Source organism: Nicotiana sylvestris, chromosome 3, assembly GCF_000393655.2.
Source record: "Nicotiana sylvestris chromosome 3, ASM39365v2, whole genome shotgun sequence".
NCBI classification, from domain to species: Eukaryota; Viridiplantae; Streptophyta; class Magnoliopsida; order Solanales; family Solanaceae; genus Nicotiana; species Nicotiana sylvestris.
The window spans coordinates 60,382,286-60,403,240 of record NC_091059.1 but is presented as its reverse complement, the minus strand read 5'-3'; positions in this window follow the sequence as shown (position 1 = coordinate 60,403,240).

Sequence of the window (20,955 nt, the reverse complement as noted above, 5' to 3'; positions counted from 1 at the left end):
GATTTCATATCGTTGTGCAACTTAAGGTGACGCGCGCCGTTCGGGATTGTGACTTAGTCTGTCCTGTGTGACTGTTTAACTGCGTATTTGATTGAATACTATTTACTATCATCATGTTTTGGGCTGAATTCCATATTTGGGTCTCGTGCCAACTATTTTTGACCCTTAGGGGATCTTTATTACTATTCCTCACAGTTTTGACTTCATATTTGTATTCTGTCATGCTATATTCTTATGTTTTCATAACTCAGCCATCTTTACTCATTTTTTTTATGCTTTTAAATGATATTTTGGGCTGAGCATCATATTTTACTATTATACGAATGGCTTGTGAAATTTCTGACTGAGTGAGGCCGAGGGCCCGTGTTGTGAGGATACTATGGTATCGGGCTGCTGTTACACCCCATGTTTTCGTACGTAAGGGTACGCCGTAAGTTAAATGATGTAAGCTTAGAAATAATATTATATTTGGAAGAATATAAAATAAGATAGTCATGCTACCTTGGAGGTTACAAATATTTAAGATCATGAATAATGAGTACCAAGAAGGTTGGAAATCTTAGAAGCTAAACCAATTGAAGAAAATAAGTTTCGTCGAAAATCGACAAGTTTGGAATGTTATAACATGTACTTTGAGGTGAGACTAGGGTTATAAAAACGATAAGGAGGTTACTCTATGAGTTTATTTAGGCGTGTGATAGTCATTTGGTACATTTTAAAGGCAAGCAAGTTGTGGAACAAAAGTTGGCAAAGGTCATCACAAGGTACATTGATAAATTTGCTGAACATTAGGTCAAATGTAGCTGATCTTTTATCCAAATATACTTGGAATAATAAGGTGATCTACCTACGAAATTGAATATCTATGGGTCTAGTTTTTAATGCATTAAACTGTTCATCGCTACGACATCGGAGTAGAGATATATTCGCGTTTTCATGAGACCGCGCAAGCAACTCCCAATGGGACCCACTTAGGCGGTGGTCGACCTACTTCACATTATAAATGATTTGGACGCCTATTTTTAACTCATTTTCAACTCAAATTCGTCTCCAAACTTTTCCTATCCCTTCTAAACAGATACCACAAGGGTTTGAAGTGATTCCAAAGTGAATACACCATGTTTCAACATCAAAACTTAGTTCTAGTGAAGAACAACACCTCTTTGAGGTTGTGTTGTCATTGAGGATTTGAATCTCCTTAGTTCTAGCTTAAGTTACAGACTTAGCCTTTGCTCAGAACTGATTTTGAATCTCCTTATACTATGATAGATTGAGTTGACTTGTTAGAAGAGTTTCTTGGAAGGTATTAAGGACTCAACGGGTTTAAGGTATGTTAAGGCACTTCTTTCTTTCTTTTGGCATGATCTAAAATGAAACGAACATAAATGATATGTTATTTCATAACGGATCTACTCCTAGAAATTAAGGTTGTCCATATTTTTCTTCCCTTAAAAAGTTATTCTAATCAAGTGTGTATGATCCTTGAATCTTACTAAGGTTCATATTGAGGGTATGGATGTCCATAATATTATTCAAAGTGAAACAACCTTAAATCACTCCGAAAGGTTTAGAGTATGATTCCATGAGTCTAGCATGCATTATATATTGTATCTGTTTTACTCTACCGAGCAATGCTATAGTCGGCCGGGTACGACACCTATTGTGCAACCACTGATAAGTTGGGTTTACGGAGGTCCACGTGGTCGGGTACAATTCTACCGATCCTTATAATGGCTGGGTGCATTTTTACCGAGTCCTCTTTGAGACTAGGTACAATATTGTCACGACCCAAACCGATGGGCCGCGATGGGCACCCAGTACCTTACTCAACCGAGTACCAACATAACGTATCTTTTATATCATTCTATCATAGGTAAATGAACCGGAGTAAAGCATGAGGGAATACAAACTTATACAAATGAAGTACAGGCCTTTAGGGCCGGCATGATTCTTTATATACTCGAAACATAGGCCGATAAGGCCATACAAGTATCCGTATACATGACATCTGTCTAGAAAGCTCTAAGAATATATAATATCATAAAAATCGGGATATGGTCCCGCCATACCGATCTATACATGGACTAATCATATTGACCAAAGAAGCAACTCCGGAGCATATGGAGCGCACCAACACCTTCCGCAGAGCTGATAGCGTACTTGGAGGACTCTCGACCTATCTGTCAAGACCTGCGGGTATGAAATGCAGCGTCCCTAGGCAAAAGGACGTCAGTACAAATAATGTACCATATATGTAAGGAATGAAAATCAGTAACTAGTAGACATGAGAGAAACATGGAGTAAATAACTCAACATGTATATCTTAATAACTCTATGAATCATTTAATATTATAATGTTGTGCATATGTGTATAAATTATATACCATGAATGGGTATATGTGTTCATAACATCATCAAACCTCTGAAGGCATCCCATCATATCAACTCGGCCACTGTAGGCAAATTATCAACGTATACCAGCTGATCAGGTGGTGGTGCGTATATAACGCCATAACCTTTTTCCATATCCTATATACATATATATACATACATATATACGCGTATATAACGCCATTTGGTCATGGGTCAATGTACATGAATGCAATGCATGGGAAGTACGACAAGAAAATCTCTTGGAATGTCATAAGACCATTATGCCTTCGAGTAATATCATGAAGTGAACTCTTTCAACTTACATATTTTTCTGAGACCCATGAACAGATGATAGAATAATATGACACATGGAGAATCAATAACATAAGCATCTCTAGCATTTCTATGATTAGAGTCATTTATAGAAGTTGTGCATTTGCATGTTTCGTTTACATCGTATGGATCATGCCAAAAGAAATAAGGGATAGCCTTAACATACCTGCATCGCATCTTCATTATTACTCAACCAAGCTCGACACAATGTCTTGCATCTTCAACAAGTGAAATGATATTGCCATTAACATATAATGTCGTACCATCTTATTTGGCTAGTCGTATAGCTTAAGAAAAATTGGGCAGAACCTCCCCTATTTTTAATACATCCCAGAGACCACCAAGGGTCATCAAAAGCCAAAAAATAACAACTATAACCAATAATAGCAACAACAACAATGCAATCCAATATGAGTTTCTCCGATTATCTTAACAATCATATGGAGCGGCAAGCTCGTTTTTACTCATAACAAGATATGAATTGAATCAAACTCTTATTTCATAAATTAGTTTACAACCTTTAGAACATCATACTTATAATACCATATTATTTCCATTTTAAAACATCCACAAAATGCCTTCCAAAACAGCCCATATGTCTAGCACCTTAATTTTTACCGTCAATCAATTATTTTTCATCTTTTCTTTTTCAATCAACTTAATTAACACTAGAAAATCATAACAACAGCAGCCACAATATTATAAAATTATTTCTCACAAATTCCAGACACCACAAACCATATATTTAGCCACAAAACAGCCCAACCAAAGAGACAACCATATCTCATGTTCTTTCAAGTGTTATCTTATGGTTTTTCACTCAAACAACACAACCAAAACAAGATTAGCCTTAGGCACAATCAAGAAGATGTTATACATACCTTGGACAACATCTAAAACTCGAAATCCTATCTCAATTTATCTCACAATAGCCCCCAATCACACCACAACATCATTGAAGCATTCTCTTGTAGTCTTTAACACCTTTAATGATGATTTGAGTTGATTTCCCTTTAGTTTGGTTCTTTGGATCTTGGACTAGCTCTTAGAGAGAATTGAGAGTGTTTTGGTGTATGTTTTATGTGTACAGTGACGAGATATTCAAGGGAGAAGATAACTTATAAGCCCACCGCCTTAATTCTCCAAGTAGGTAGGTAAGCTTCCTGCTTGGCAGCTTGAGCAGTGCAACTTCAGACGCGTGTATCTCTCTAATCCGACATCGTATTGACAAACGGTTTGCAGCGTTGGAAACTAGAAACATAGGGATTTTGTTACATATAAATATCTCCATGTAACTCTCAATATATTGGTAGAAGACTGCATCGCAACTGGCCTACAAAACTGCCAGTTTCTCAGAAGTGCGGCGACGTGACTTGGCGACCCTACTATACAAATTTATATTTTTCTATCCCGATATCGTATGAATAAATGGTTTGGACAGTTTGAAACTAGGATACATGACTTTCATTTTGGTATATAATATGTCCCAAAACAACCTCATATGACACATGAAATATAATGCTCAAAATGCTTCATTACAAGCCAAATCCCTAGTCGGTTTTTCCGCATCTTAAATCCGATTTTTCCGAAACTTTATATTTCGTATCCAACCATCATATACAGTCATATATTTACTTTAAACTCATTTATATCACGATTAACAAGTCTCATATTCATCTTAACTTACTTAAGACTTCAGTAAACCTTTCTTATCCTTGTAGAAGGATTTCGTCCGTTTTGAGTTTATATTAGATAATCCTATAATAATAGTGACGTCTGAAGTACGGGGTGTAACAACATAAATCACATTATACACTTTCAAATAAGATCTCGTTTTCGAGTTTACATCAATTGACTTACGATATACTTTCACGTACAAAAACATGAGGTGTAACATCATTCCCCCTTTGGAACATTCATCCTCGAATATTGACTAATGTGCTTATTAGTCTCATATCCTATAGATATCATGAATATTTTAATATTTTCCATCATCTAGGCAATTGTTCTGTGAATAAACTTAAAGACCAGGGCATTCCCCCCCTTTCGGCCTCTTCTCACATCACGACTTGTGATCAGAATTCTTACAATCCCGTAACTTTGACTACCTTTTGTGTTGCAGCATGTATGGCTTTGTCCTTTTATGTGTGGATCTTCTCTTTTTTTCCATCTTTTTGCCAATATCTTTACCTCACTTTGTGAACATATACAAAACTATAACAAAATGTCCCTCGGAGCATATATAAGTGTACTGAAGTTCTTCGCTTGGTACTTTGCCGAACTTACAACTATTGCTATATTTTGTTTCGTAGTCTTGGTTATTTGTCCTTATGGATTTAGTGCATCTAAGTATGTCATACCGGACTATAAAACTTACTTAGGTTTATTATTACCGATATGTGCTACATAACTCTAGGTTAATTTCTCACTGCTTATCCCATAACCTACTGGCGCAACCCTACCACATTAGGAACATATAATCGACCCCAATATCTGAGGAATCCATCTCCTGTAATCTCAAATGGTGTCTTCTCCTTTTGAGGTGTTGTAACTCTGTAATGATCTACAACAGGATATTCATACTGGCATTCCTTCACTTTAGCTACTAAAGAGGATGTTGCCATGTCCTAAATAGTAACTCTAGTACCACCTGAATCTAATAATCGAATTCCAAGATTAGCTAGTTGATGAATCTCACAAGCCATGTCACTCTTCTCTAGCTGTAAATATGATAGGCTACCCATAGATCTATGACTGGGGGTGTCGACTACTACATCGCATTCCTTGGACTGTATAAAATATCAACATCATAGTCTTTCACTAGCTCCAACCATCGCCTATGATGTAATACATTGTCACTAGGGCTCACGTCTTATTAGGGAACGTTTGAAGTGATTTTTATGATCCACCTAGGGGTGATACTATACTTCAATAACCGTACTTCATATCATCCCACCGTGATTCATCTTATAGGGGTATTCTAATACCGTGTCATCCATAAAATCCCTTTCCTTTAAATCATTACTCAACCAAAGGCCCAAACGTCATCCTCTTATTTTTAACAATTACACCATTATTCTACTACCAGGGCAGTATTTCATCTCTTCTAATTTCTCCTATTCTTAGACTCCTCCGAGTTCATTCAGATTGTACCGAGCTTTCTACAGCTTATGGAAACCATCAGCTCTCTTGTTTTGATGGGCTTAATCTCAAGGCCTTACCTGTTCTCGTCACTTTCTCAATCACCATTTCACACCTTTACTCCTATCTATCTAAAACCTTGTCGCTATAGGATACTTTAGCGTGAGACCTACACATATCGATTCATACTACTCAAAACCTTCATTTACTTGGTAGCATCATAGATTTCCTATCATGCCTTATCAGTTGTCTTTAAATGTAAGCAATAGCTTTTCTGGGTCGTTCTACCACTTGTTGTGTTAATACTTGGCTCATCTTAGTGCCCTCATATGTTGGAATTCCATGCAACCCATATGATCTTGAATATCACCTTTTGATTTTTTTATTCGTATCGTTTATTATCCACCATATGTGCCACTTTCTTATAGAGTGAATACAATGCTTTTGTGATAATGTTGTTACAAGACCATATCTTCTTTATGTCACTATGCTTAAGTTGAAGCCTACTTCTTTATTTCCTCAACTAGTCTTAACTTACCTCTTGCACTAGTTCCTTATGTATCAAGTGTTCATTTGCACTTATCTATCAATAACATCTTGTGCTGGAACCCTAACTGCCTCTCCCCAGTGTCGTGATTACACAATGTTCTGGAGTCGTATCTTATCTGTAGGATCTGAATAGATGCAATCTCATTCTTTTCACATTTTTACCGCATTCTTTCTTTACTATTCCATCATTACATCTTGATCTTTGGAGTCTTTTCACATCTTCATGGACTCTTACTCATCTTGCGGTAACCCTTCTGTACCAAGGATAATTGAATTCCTTACTCACGAGGGTAACACCTAGTGTAACTGTCATACTTAGTCCCTTAAGCATAACTTTGCTTATAGTGCTCTCTTTAGGGAAGCATATTCCTGAATGACCTTGAAATGTTATTCTTCTGTTGTCCATTTTATCATCGCCGGAACGTAATCTTTGAAATTCTCTTGATACCGACTATTATTAAATTATTCGGTCCCTAATTCATGTTCAACTTATCTAGTTCACTAGCCCATACTGATTTTTATTATTCTGGGGTCTAACCTTTCTTTTTGGTAATCACGTTGGAGTCACCAACTCATTTTTTTTGAAACGGGGATATGACTTTATGGCTTATACTCTTTTATTGCCTCAAGGCCTGTCACATCTTATCTTTTCCTTCACTGACTATAAACTTTGTCACTGTGTCATATTTTGATTTACCGTTATCGTCCATTTATCACATCTTACTCATAATGCTTCATTCACTCTCTTTTTCTTCTCGGGCTAATATTTTTGTCTATCACTTTATTCTAAAACTTCAACAAAACATTCTTTCACTTTTAGCTCCCCTTACTTTATCTCACTGGCTCTTTGGAATGCCTAACATTCTCCCTTTCTTTTGTTTACTTGGCGCTGGAGTCATACTAAGGTAAATATTTATCCCTTCTAGTATCCACTACCAACTTCTAAAGTTTCTAAATATTCTAGTATTCATATCTAATTATACGATTTTAGTTCACCATCTGGGTGTCTCATAAGGATATCTATTACCATATTTGCACTATCCCTCGGAAATATAAACTACTGCTAACAATCCATCCATAATTTTGGGTTACTCTAACCCAACTTGATCCTGATATCACATCCTTCTCTTAAACTATATTTGTTAGCTCCTATATGCCATAATTGAGATGGGTATGACTAATTGTATATATCTCCGTTACTGTTGAAAGTAACTCAGAATGCTTATATTTATCAGCTAGAATTGTAAATATTGTTAATTTTCATTAACTAGGCACCTTGTACCCTTCTTTACCTTGCTTCTTTTACTTACTGAAACTTGTGTCTACCTTCTGATTCATTTATTCCTTTTTACCATACGAGTGGATAGATATTTGTAACTTAGGGCTTATTATTAAGAATCCTAGACATCTTAGTACACACATGATCTGCTGAAGACCTCACATTTACTCATGATAAACATGATGCAAAATCGAGTTCCTCTGACTCAACTCTTCCGAAGCCACCTTCATTCTCTTACTAGCTGTCTTTCTGAATGTAGATCGAGTATTACGAATAAAATAGAAATTAGGAGTTTGAATTCTTACAACTGAGCTCTACCACACGAACTTGAGTAAGAAGAATGAGTGACAGTCCTAAATGCCTTGTAGCCTCCTGCTTATAAGTGTGGTGCACAACACACTCTTAATCAAGACTCTACTAGACAAGTCTTGTAGACTCCCAAGGACAGAACTACTCTGATACCACTTTTGTCACGACCCAAACCGATAGGCCACGACGGGAACCTGTTACCTTACTCAACCGAGTACTAACATAATGTATCTTTCATATCATTCTATCATAGGTAAATGAAGTAGAGTAAATCGTGAGGGAATACAAACTTATACATATGAAGTACAGGCCTATAAGACCGGCATGATTCTCTATTACTAGAAACATAGGCCGATAAGGCCATACAAGTATCTGTATACAAGCCTCTAAGACTACATAATATCATAAAGGTCGGGACAGGGTCCCGCCATACCAGTCTATACATGGACTAATCATATTCACCAAAGAAGCAACTCCGGAGCAAATGGAGCGCACCAACACCTTCCGCTGAGCTGATAGCGTACTTGGAGGACTCTCGACCTATCTATCAAGACCTGCGGGCATGAAACGTAGTGTCCTCGGGCAAAAGGGACGTCAGTACAAATAATGTACCGCGTATGTAAGGAATGAAAATCAGTAACTAGTAGACATGAGAGAAACATGGAGAAAAAAACTCAAAATATATATATAAATAACTCTGTGAATAATTTAATATTATAATGTCGTGCATATATTTATAAATGTCATACCGTGCATGGGTATATGTGTTCATAACATCATCAAGCTTCTGAGGGCATCCCATCATATCATCTCGGCCACTATAGGCAAATCATCAACGTATACCAGCTGATCAGGTGGCGGTGCGTATATAATGCCATAACATTTTCCCATATCCTAAATACATATAAATATAAATATATATATATATATATATATATATATATGCATATATATATATATATATGCGCATATAAAATGTCATCTGGTCATGGGTCAATGTACATGAATGCAATGCATAAGATGTACGTCAATAAAATCTCTTGGAATGTCATAAGACCATTATGCCTTCAAGTAATATCATGAAGTGAACTCTTTCAACTTCCGTATTTTTCTAAGATCCATGAACAGATGATAGAATAATATGACACATGGAGAATCAAGAACATAAGCATCTCTAGCATTTCTATGAATAGAGTCATTTATGGAAGTTGTGCATTTGCATGTTTCGTTTGCATCGTATGGATCATGCCAAAAGAAATAAGGGATATCCTTAACATACCTGCATGACATCTTCCTTATTACTCAACCAAGCTCGACACAATGTCCTGCAACTTCAACTTATGAAATGATATTGCCGTTAATATATAATGTCGTACAATCGTATTTGGCTAGTCGTATAGCTTAGGAAAAAATTGGGCAGAACCTCCCCTATTTTTAATACATCCCAAAGACCACTAAGGGTCATCAACATCCCAACAACAACAACTATAACCAACAATAGCAACAACAACAATGCAATTCAATATGAGTTTCTCCGATTATCTTAACAATTATATTGGCGGGAAGCTCGTTTTTACTCATAACAAGATATGAATTGAATCAAACTCTTATTTCATAAATTAGTTTACAACTTCAGAACATTATACATATAAGACCAAATTATTTCCAGTTCAAAACATTCACAAAATGCCTTCCTAAACAGCCCCATACGTCTAGCACCTTAATTTTTATCGTTAATAAGTTGTTTTTCATCTTTTCTTCTTCAATCAACTTAATTAACACCTATAAAAGCTTAACAACAGCATCCACAACATTATCAAATTATTTCTCACAAATTCCATCCATCACAAACCGTATATTTAGCAACAAAATAGCCGAACCAAAGAGACAACCATATCTCATGTTCTTTCAAGTGCTATCTTATGGTTTTTCACTCAAACAACACAACCAAAACAAGATTAGCCTTAGGCACGATCAAGAAGATGTTATACATACCTTGGACAACATCTAAAACTCGAAATCCTGTCTCAACTTAGCTCACAATAGACCTCAATCACACCACAACATCATTGAAGCATTATCTTGTAGTGTTTAACACCTTTGATGATGATTTGAGTTGATTTCCCTTTAGTTTGGTTCTTGGGATCTTGGACCAGCTCTTAGAGAGAATTAAGAGTGTTTTGGTGTATGTTTTCTGTGTATAATTACGAGATATACAAGGGATAAGATAACTTATAAGCCTACTGCCTCAATTCTTCAAGTGGGTGGGTAAGCTGCTTGCTTGGCCGCTTGAGCGGTGCAACTTCGGACGCGTGTATCTCTCTAAGTGACATTGTATTGACAAACGGTTTGCAGCGTTGGAAACTAGACACATAGGGATTTAGTTCCATATAAATATCTCCATTTAACTCTCAATATATTGGGAGAAAACTGTGTCGCAACTGGCCTATAAAACTGCCAGTTTCTCCGATAAAACTGCCAGTTTCTCCGAAGTGCGGCGACGTGACTTGGCGACCCTACTATATAAATTTATATTTATCTACCCCAATGTCGTATGAATAAATGGTTTAGACCATTGGAAACTAGGATCCAAGACCTTCCTTATGGTATGTAATATGTCCCAAAACAACCTTATATGACACATGAAATATATTGCTCAAAACCCTTCATTACAAGGCAAATCCTTAGTTGGTTTTTCCGCAACTTAAATCCAATTTTTCCCAAACTTTATATTTCGTATCCAAACATCATATATAGTCATATATTGACTTTAAGCTCATTTAAATCTTGATTAACAAGAATCATATTCATCTTAACTTGCTTAAGACTTTAGTAAACCTTTCTTATCCCTGAAGAAAGATTTCGTTCTTTTTGAGTTTATATTAGATAATCATATAATAACAGTGACATCTGAAGTATTGGGTGTAACAACATTAAATCACTTTATATACTTTCAATGAAGATCTCATTTCCGAGTTTACATCAATTGACTTACGACATACTTTCACGTACAAAAACATGGGATATAACAAATATGATGATGATGATGCCCACAGAGGCGTGTGTTTTTAAAAAAGTTTTATGTATATATATATATTATGTGTTTCATTTTAGTAGCCCCCAGAGGCACTCAACTGTTACAGGTTGTATCTCATCTATCTCTCTATTACTGTTCTTGTTTATGCTTTCCTGCCTTACATACTCGGTACTTTATTCGTACTGAAGTCCCTATTGCCTGGGGTCACTGCGTTTCATGCTCACAGGTCCCAATAGATAGGTTGACATTCCTCATAGTAGGCTATCAGCTCAGCAAAATTTGTTGGTGCACTCCACTTGCTCCGGAGTTGCCTTTTTGATCAGTATGATTTGGGCATGTATTGATTGGTATAGTGGGGCCCTGTCCTAACCTTTATGATGTGTATGTACTCTTAGAGGCTTGTAGAAAGATTCCATGTATATTAAAGATTATATGGCCTTGTCGGCCTATGTTCAGTGTACGAGTGTTCATTTTGGTCTTATATGACCGTATATCACATGTATAAGTTTGTATTACATGTTGTGTCGTCCTATGTCAAGCATTCCCTTATGTTTTATTCTGGTTATATAATGACGGTCCTTCCGACCCATTTATCCATGATGGTATAATAAGAAAGATACGTTACGTGGTACTGGGTTGGGTGAGGCATTGCAGCCCTCCGATTTGGGTCTTGACAGAAATAGTATCAGAGCAGTTCTGTCCTAGGGAGTCTTCAAGCAGTGTCTAGTAGATTCTTGTTTATGGGTGTGTTGTGCACCACACTTATAAGCAGGAGGCTACATGACATTTAGGAATGTTACTCTTTCTTTTTACTCTAGATTGTATTGTAGAGCTCAGTTATAAGAATTCAAACTCCTTAATTCTATTTTATTCGTAATACAATGATACCTACATCCAGAAAGATAGTTTATAAGAGATTGAATGTGATTATGGAAGAGTTGAGTCAGAGGAACTCGATTTTGCATCATGCTTACAATGAGTAAATGTAAAGTCTTCAGTAGATCATGCGTGTACTAAGACGTGTAATATTTTTGATAAAGAGCCCTAAGGAATGAATATCGATCCACCCATATGGTAAAAAGCAACGAGAGAATCAGAAAGTAGATACAAGTTTCAACAAGTAAAAGAAGCAAGGTAAGACGGATACGAGGTACCTAGCTAGTGAAGATTATTGGTACTTATAATTCAGGCAGAGAAATATAAGCATTCTAAATAACTTTCAATAGTAATAGAGATATATCCAACTGGCCACACCCATCTCAGTTATGCCTTATGGGTGTTAACATATATAGTTTAAGAGAATAATGGGATATCAGGATCAATATGGGGTTAGAGTAACCCAAAATTGTAGAATGATTGTTAGCATTAGATGAAATTTTTGAAGGATATTGCAGATGTGGTAATAGTTTTGCTTGTGAGACACCCAGATATTAAACTCTAGAATAGTAAAATCGAATATGAATACTAGAATGTTCAGAAAGTTCAGAAGATAGGCACTGGAATCCTGCTGACCCCAACAGAGTCCCGGTCGTAGACTCAATCGACGCCAACTCCCATGTGGCCGTCGATACTAACTTTCCCACCGACCCAAAAAACAACGTTCGTGGATGAGCAAGGTCGGTAGCCAGGGGTTACGCACGATGGTGATGGCGGTGGGATCAATTTGCAGGTGATTTTTGAAATGTTACAAGCTCAACATGTGGCAATATCCCATTTACAGAACCAAAGCCACGCTCCCGGCAGAGTTGAGCCCGAACCATCCTGGGAGAACACCCAAAGAAAGGAACGAACCTCAAAAAGGCAGGATGAAGCTGAAATCGAGGCCAGCCCTAAAATAATAAAGATACTTGAGGATTTGACGAAGCGGGTGGAATCAGGGGAAAAGAAGATCCAAGCCAAGGGCAAAATAATGGAGACCTATAACTCCAGGGTTTATCAGATCCCAGGAGCACCCCCGATATTGAAAGGCCTAGATTCCAAAAGCCTTTCCCTTCGAGTGCAGCTCTGAAACCAATCCCAAAGAAGTTTTGTATGCCCGAAATTTCGAAGTACAATGGAACAACTGATCCAAATGAACATGTGACCTCTTACACATGTGCCGTCAAGTGGAACAACTTAGAAGATGACGAAATCGAATCAGTTCTGCTAAAAAAGTTCGGAGAAACCTTGTCAAAAGGAGTTATGATATTGTATAAAAACTTACCCCCTAATTCTATTGATTCATTTGCTATGCTTGTAGATGCCTTTGTAAAGGCGCACGACGGGGCCATCAAGGTCGAAACCCGAAAGTCAGACCTTTTCAAAGTAAAATAAAAGTATAACAAGATGCTTAGGAAATTCGTGTCAAGGTTTCAAATAGAACGGATGGATCTGCCTCCGGTCGGGGATGATTGGACCGTTTAGGCATTTACCCAAGGACTTAACCCTCAAAGCTCATTGTCTTTGCGACAGTTGAAATAGAACTTGGTGGAATACCCGGAAGTAACTTGGGCCGACGTCCATAACAGGTACCAATCAAAAATCATAGTCGAAGATGATCAGCTCGGGACCCCTTCCGGATCCGTATATCCTGCCAGAACTAGTGATAGATCAAAAAGAGTCGTCGAACATGAACCAAGATCAAACAGAGACCAATATCAACCCTATAACAAAGATCGAAGGAGTAATGGATCCGGACACAATCCTGCAAGGAGTGAAAAAGGAACGTTCGAGGCTACAATAGTCAGGGACTCATGAGAAACAATGGTTTCGACAGGCCACTCGGGACCAGGGATGCACCGACATTATCAGAATACAACTTCAGTGTTGATGCTGCCAGCATTGTATCCACCATCGGACGCATCAAAGATACTAAATGGCCCCGACCATTGCACTTTGATCCTGCCCAAAGGGATCCCACCCTAATGTGTAAGTATCATGGCACTCACGACCACAGATTCAACGATTGCTGACAACTAAGGAAAGAAGTAGCCCGGTTATTCAATAACGGACACCTCCAAGAATTTCTGAGTGATCGAGCCAAAAATCACTTCAGGAATAGGGATTCCAACAAGCAAACCGAGAAAGAGAAACCCCAACACTTCTTTAACATGATCATTGGTGGAGTCGATGTCCCCCAGGGGCAGATGCTAAAGAGCACTAAGGTGTCCATTACAAGGGAAAAACAAACTAGAGATTATATGCCGGATGGGACCGTATCTTTCAACGACGAGGATGCCGAAGGCATCATGCAGCAACATAATGATGCACTGGTAATATCTGTACTCATAAATAAATCTCGAGTTAAGAGTGTGTTAATTGATCCAGGTATCTCGACCAATATCATCAGATCGAGGGTCGTGGAATAGCTAGGTCTACAAGACCAAATAGTACCTGCAGTCCAAGTTCTAAACGGATACAACATGCCATGCGAAACTACTAAGGGGGAGATAACCCTTCCGGTAAACACTGCCATAAACATTATCTAGAAAACAAAGTTCTAAGTGATTGAAAGAGATATGAGATATAATTCTCTATTCTAAAGGCCATAGATTCACAATATGAGGGCAATATCCTCGACACTACACCAGGCACTAAATTCCCCACACCAGGAGGAATTATGAAAGTTTACGGAGAACAACCGTCCACGAAAGAAATGTTTGCGGTCGATGAGGTGACCCCCTTGTCCGCACTCTCGATATTAAAGAATTCGGAATCGAAAATTAAATAGCAATCACCGACACCAGCCTCGACCAAACCAGAGAAGCAAGAGACAGGCGAGTATGATGATTACGGAGTTCCTAGGTCGTTCATGGCCCCTGATGATTCCGATGCCACCAAGTCAACGGTCAGGGAGCTGGAACAAGTCGTATTGATTGAACACGTGTCCGATCATAAGGTATACCTAGGCACGGGGTTGACTCCCGAGCTCAGGAAAAAACTCATCAAATTTGCTTACAACTAACATTGATTGCTTTTCTTGGTCACATTTAGATATGAGAGGGATCCCGCTAGAAATAACCACTCATAAGCTAAGCTTGGACCCAAAGTTCCACTAGGTTAAACAGAAAAGTAGGCCTCAGTCCGAAGTCAAACATGCATTCATTAAAGACGAGGTATCCAAACTCCTTAAAATATGTTTCATTCGGGAAGTTAAGTACCCAGATTGGTTAGCTAATGTAGTAGTAGTACATAATAAAGGAAATAAGTTAAGAATGTGTGTAGATTACAAATACTTGAACAAGGCGTAGCCCAAGGACTCTTTTCATTTTCCTAACATCGATCGAATGATCGATGCAATGGCCGAACATGAGACACTCAGTTTTCTCAATACCTATTCTGGGTACAACCAAATTCGGATGGTCCCGGGCGATCAGGAAAAAACATCCTTCATCACTAAGTTTGGCACCTATTGTTATAACGTAATGTCGTTCAGACTAAAAACACCGGTGCCACTTCTCAACTCCTAGTAAACCGGATGTTCGAAGATTAAATAGGAAAATAAATGGAGTTTTACATTGGCGACATATTAGTAAAGTTCCTACGAACACAGGACCATTTGAAACATTTGTAGGAAACCTTCGATATACTGAAAAAATACAAATATGAAGCAGAACCTGGAGAAATATGCATTCGACGTCGGATCCGAAAAGTTCCTTTGATTCATGGTATCCAATCGAGGGATCAAGATCAATCCTATCAAAATCAATGCCATAGAAGATATCGCCGTGGTGGATAATGCTAAGGTCGTTCAGAGCCCTGGGCCCGATTCATATCAAGATCCTCCGATAAGAGTCATCGGTTCTTCTCGTTATTGAAGAATAAGAATAACTTTTTATGGACCCCAGAGTTCTAGAAGGCTTTGGAAGAACTCAAATGGTACCTTTCGAGTCTTCTCTTACTCCATACTCCAAAAATAGATGAGCAGCAGTACATGTACTTAGTGGTATCCAAGATAGAGATAAGCAGAGTCTTAGTCTGGGAAGAGGAAGGTACATAATTTCCTATCTATTATGTTAGTAGAACCCTAGGCGAGGCTGAAACAAGGTATCCTCACCTAGAAAAATTGGCGCTGGCTTTGCTAAGTGCCTCCAGAAAGTTGAATCCATACTTTTAATGTCATCCCATAAGCATTGTAACTTCATACTCGTTAAGAAGCATAATGCACAAACCCGAGTTCTCGAGCCGATTAGCCAAATAGGCCGTAGAAATTAGCGGGTATGATATTGAATATGGCCCCTGCAACGCCATCAAATTTCAAATTTTTGCAGACTTTGTGGTTGACTTCATGCCGGCCTTAACACCCGAAGTCAAAAAGGAATTATTGATCACCTTGGGGACTTCTTCGGGAATTTGGACCATCTTTACGGATGGTGCCTCGAACGCAAAGGGTTCGTACTCGGTATCGTACTGAAGCCGCCTACGGGTAACATAATTAGGCAGTCCATCAGAATTGTTAAATTGACTAACAATGAGGACGAGTATGAGGACATGATTGCAGGTCTCTAACTGGCTAAACGCCTAGGGGCCGAAGTAGTCGAAGCTAAGTGCCACTCTATCCTTGTGGTAAATAAAGCCAATGGGACATTCGAAGTAAAGGAAGAATGAATGCGGAGATACTTGGACAAATTACAGGTAACACTACATCGATCCAAGGAATGGACCCTACAGCACGTACCTCGGGATTAAAATAGTGAAGTCGATGCTCTAGCTAACTTGGGTCATCGGTTAATAACGATGAATTCAGCTCAAGAATGGATGTTAAATAAAATCGGTAGTGGAGGAAGGCCATGCTGAGATAAACTCAACAAAATTAACTTGGGACTGGAGAAACAAGTATATAGATTTCTTTAAGATCAGGAAGTTGCCATTGGATCCTAAGGAATCAAGGGCTTTGTGTACAAAGGCAACCAAGTTTAGCTTGTTGGAGGGTACTTTGTTCCGAAGAACGTTCGACATCCTGCTCTCTATAAGCTTGGGGCTGGGAGACACCGAATACATTCTGAGAGAATTTCACAAGGGCACTTGCAGAAACCATTCGGGGGCAGAGTCTTTGGTTTGGAAGATAATCAGGGCCGACTATTACTGGACCGACATCGAGAAAGATGCAAGGTACTTTGTACGAAGATGTGACGGTTGTCAGAGACATGCACCGATGATTCATCAGCCCGGGGAGCTACTACACTTTGTCGTGTCACCTTGGCCATTCATGAAATAGCGAATAGACATTGTCGGTCCCCTGCCATGGGCACCCGGTAAGGTTCAATTTATAGTATTTACGACTGACTATTTTTTAAATGGGTTAAAGCTCAGGCATTCGAGAAAGTCCTAGAAAAAGAAGTTATTTATTTTATTTTGGACCATAAAATATGTCGGTTCAGGATATCGGCCAAGATCGTGTATGATAACGGGAAACAGTTCATCAGCAGCAATGTAAGCAAATTTTTGGAGGACCATACGCTCAAAAGGATTTTGCTAACACCCTATCACCCTAGTGGGAATGGGCAGGCGAAGTCTAAAAACAAGACCATACTCCAAAACCTTAAGAAAAGGTTGACCAATGCCAAAAGGAAATGGAAGGAAATTTTGCCCGAAGTCTTGTGGGCATACCATACGACATCAAAATCTAGTAGGGCGGCTAGCCTGTTTTCGCTGGTCTAAGGTGCCAAAGCATTAATACCAGTCGAGGTAGGAGAATCGAGTCTCGGGTTCTGATATGCGACCGAAGATTCAAATGGTAAGGCCATGAGCACAATCCTGGAACTATTGGATAAGAGGCGCGAGGCCGCCCTTGTCCAGTTGGCCGCCCAAAAACAGCGGATAGAAAGATATTACAACCGAAGAGCCAACCTCTCACACTTTAATATGGGGGGCTTGGTGTTAAGGAAAATAACAATGAACACTCGGAACCCGAAAGAAGTAAAGTTGGGACCGAATTGGGAAGGCCCATATTGAGTCATCGGGATTACCGGTAAGGGCTCGTACAAACTCAAAGCAGGGAACGGTACACAGCTACCGAACAACTGGAACGTGACCCACATAAAATGATACTACTGCTAAGGTCCGACCTCATTCGCTTATATATATATATATAACGGATTGAGAATAACACTTGCAGGCAACAACCAAAGGAGAATGTAGCTGTTAGGTCTGAAAGCACGCGTTGCACTCTCTTTCCCTTGAACTGATTTTGTCCCAAATGGGTTTTCTGACAAGGTTTTTAATGAGGCAATAGTAGATCGTGCTAACTTAGAGTCGAAGACCAATTTTAAATCGGAGTCTATGGTCACAACAACAGTATCCGAGCCCTCTCGAAGATCGACCTTGAATATTGTGGGCCATCACCCTCGAGTTGAGATTTTTAACAAGGGAGGAAACTTTGTGCTTGAACAACCTCAGCTTGGTGAATATGATTTATTGTAAGGGTCAAACGGTCAAATGAACCGTGCCCACATAGGCCGCCTAAGCCATAACACGAAGCTTTCACACGCTTACAATCTTGTATGTTACACATAGAAATGAAAGAAGGTTTCTACCTTGCTGTACACATTTTTATTCCTTAAAAGTATCGAGCCCAAGGGCCACACTATCGAACCTAAAAGATTATCCCCACTCGGGGACTATCGTCCGAAACGAACTCGAACGGCTCGAGTTGCAATAACCTAGAGGCACAAAGCCTATTAGGCAATGCCTAAACTTAAAATGCTACGACCACTCTAAAAACGCTCCAAACCTAAAGGGCCACCACACTCGGGGAGTGTCATCCAAGACAAACTCAAACGGCTTAGGTTATCAAAACCTAAAGGTACAAAGCCTATTAGGCGGTGCCTAAACTTAAAAGGCTACGGCCACCCAAAAAACAATTTGGAGACGTTCGAAGTCCGTTATCAAAACATAAGGCCTTCAAACAAAATTCCAAACCTGTTCAAAGGTTACCCTCAGCAAATATATAGTCTTAAAACATTTAAACAAGCATATTGGCGAAACCTTCCGGTCACCCCGAGCCCCATTAGGTTTCGAGCAAAGATTGCACCGAGGATATGTCTTATTCGGACCTCCAAAAAATGACTTATTACCAAGTTTGATTCTGTGCTATGGCATTTGAAATCTTTGCAATTGTGAAAGGATGCTAAAGAAAAGACTTGAAATTTGCCGAAAGGGAAAAAGACTTTATATACATTCCGGATCATCTTTACAAAGGCCAAAAAAATGGCCTCAACAAAATAATTGTGCAAGATACAAGAACAAAAACAAAAAATTCTAAGGTATCTCCACCTGATCTTCATCAGAACCCGACCCATCATCAGGGCCTTCGGATTATTCAAAACCCTCGGAGCCCTCTTCACCTTCGGGATCAGCTAGCTTCTTGTCCTCGACCATAAGTTTTTTGCCTCCTCGATCTCTTCATATAGGTCAAATCCTCGGGCATGGACCTCTTCGAGAGTCTCACTTTGAGATATCCACTTTACGTACACAACTATGGTTTTTAGGTGGGCCTCGACTGCCTCGACATCAGCCCTATACTAGGTCACCATCTCTTCAACATAGGTGGAGGTTGTGCATCTGAGCCTTTATAGCTTCACATTCATTGTCGAGGGCATCCCACTATGCCAGGGCCGAGTTCAGTTGAGCCCAGAGTTGCTCGTTCAGCTGGGCTTGATTATCATCTTCCTCTTTTTCCACTCGAAGCTGAACTTCTATCGAAGACAACTTGGCCTAGGCAGTCTCCTTCTCCGAGGCTAACAGGTCCATTTTGTTTTTCCATTCGTTGATCATCACTTGGATCTCATCGATCACCTTGCGGAGTTGGTCGATCTGGTCGATCTTCTGCTGGACCTGCGAAGTATTGCTGTTAGCCTCTGCGATCGGACCTTCGATTCTAACTTAAAAAACCTTTACTTTTTCCACTAAGTCAGCATACTCCTTCTGTGCCACATCCAACTCGGCCTAGAGGTTCTTAACATCCCCGTCCTACTGTTCTCTAAGAAGCTTGTACATATCCCTTTTATGCGCAAAACTCCTTAATCTCGAGCTCAAGTTGATTGACTTCAGCCCGATATCGAAGGAAACTCACGTGATGGAGTACCGGGGCATGCAAAAGGGCAAAGAAAATGTGAGGAACGTCAAACACAGATAATTGTGGGTAAATAGAAGGGAATGATGCCTTACTCGGTTCAGCACCTGCTGCGCCTCATTGAAAAGGCATGGCACGTTCACCGCATTCATTTTTTGTCACGACCTAATTTCTCCCTCTGTGAACTGCCGTGACGACACCTAGTCTCTATGACTAGGTAAGCCTAATACTGCGGAAATGATAGGAAAAACTAAGATAACAGCTAGCAGATATAATTAATAAGCGGGAACGATGCCACTCAGCATATATAATAATCATCTTTCCCATAACTCGGAATGTCGCAATGTCACAAGCTTCTAAGAGTTTCTACTGCTCTATACATTCATGACTAAAGAAAGCAAGGGGGAGATTAACATAAGGAGATAGAAGGGGACTCTGTGGTCTGCGGACGCAGGCAGATGTACCTTGAAGTCCTTAAGGAAGCAACCACGCAGCTGGGCTCGAGGCTGATAGCTAGTACCTGCATCTGCACACGAAAAACATGTGCAGGAAAGGGCATGAGTATACCACAACGGTACCCAGTAAGTGCCAAGCCTAACATCGGTCGAGTAGTGACGAGATCAGTTCAGGGCCCTACTAGTATAAATATAATGAAATAAGACAAAAAGAAATATTACAGTAAAATAAATACGAAAATCTAACAAGAATAGAATTCAATGAAAGCCAACAACTCAGAACACAGTAATAGCAACAGGGGATCTTTTGGGATACCGTCCCGTAGTCCCAAACGTAAATGTGCATAGGGATCTCCCGGAATACCATTCCATAGTCCATAAGTAAATATGCAAGGGGGTCTCCCGGAATACCGTTCCGTAGTCCCAA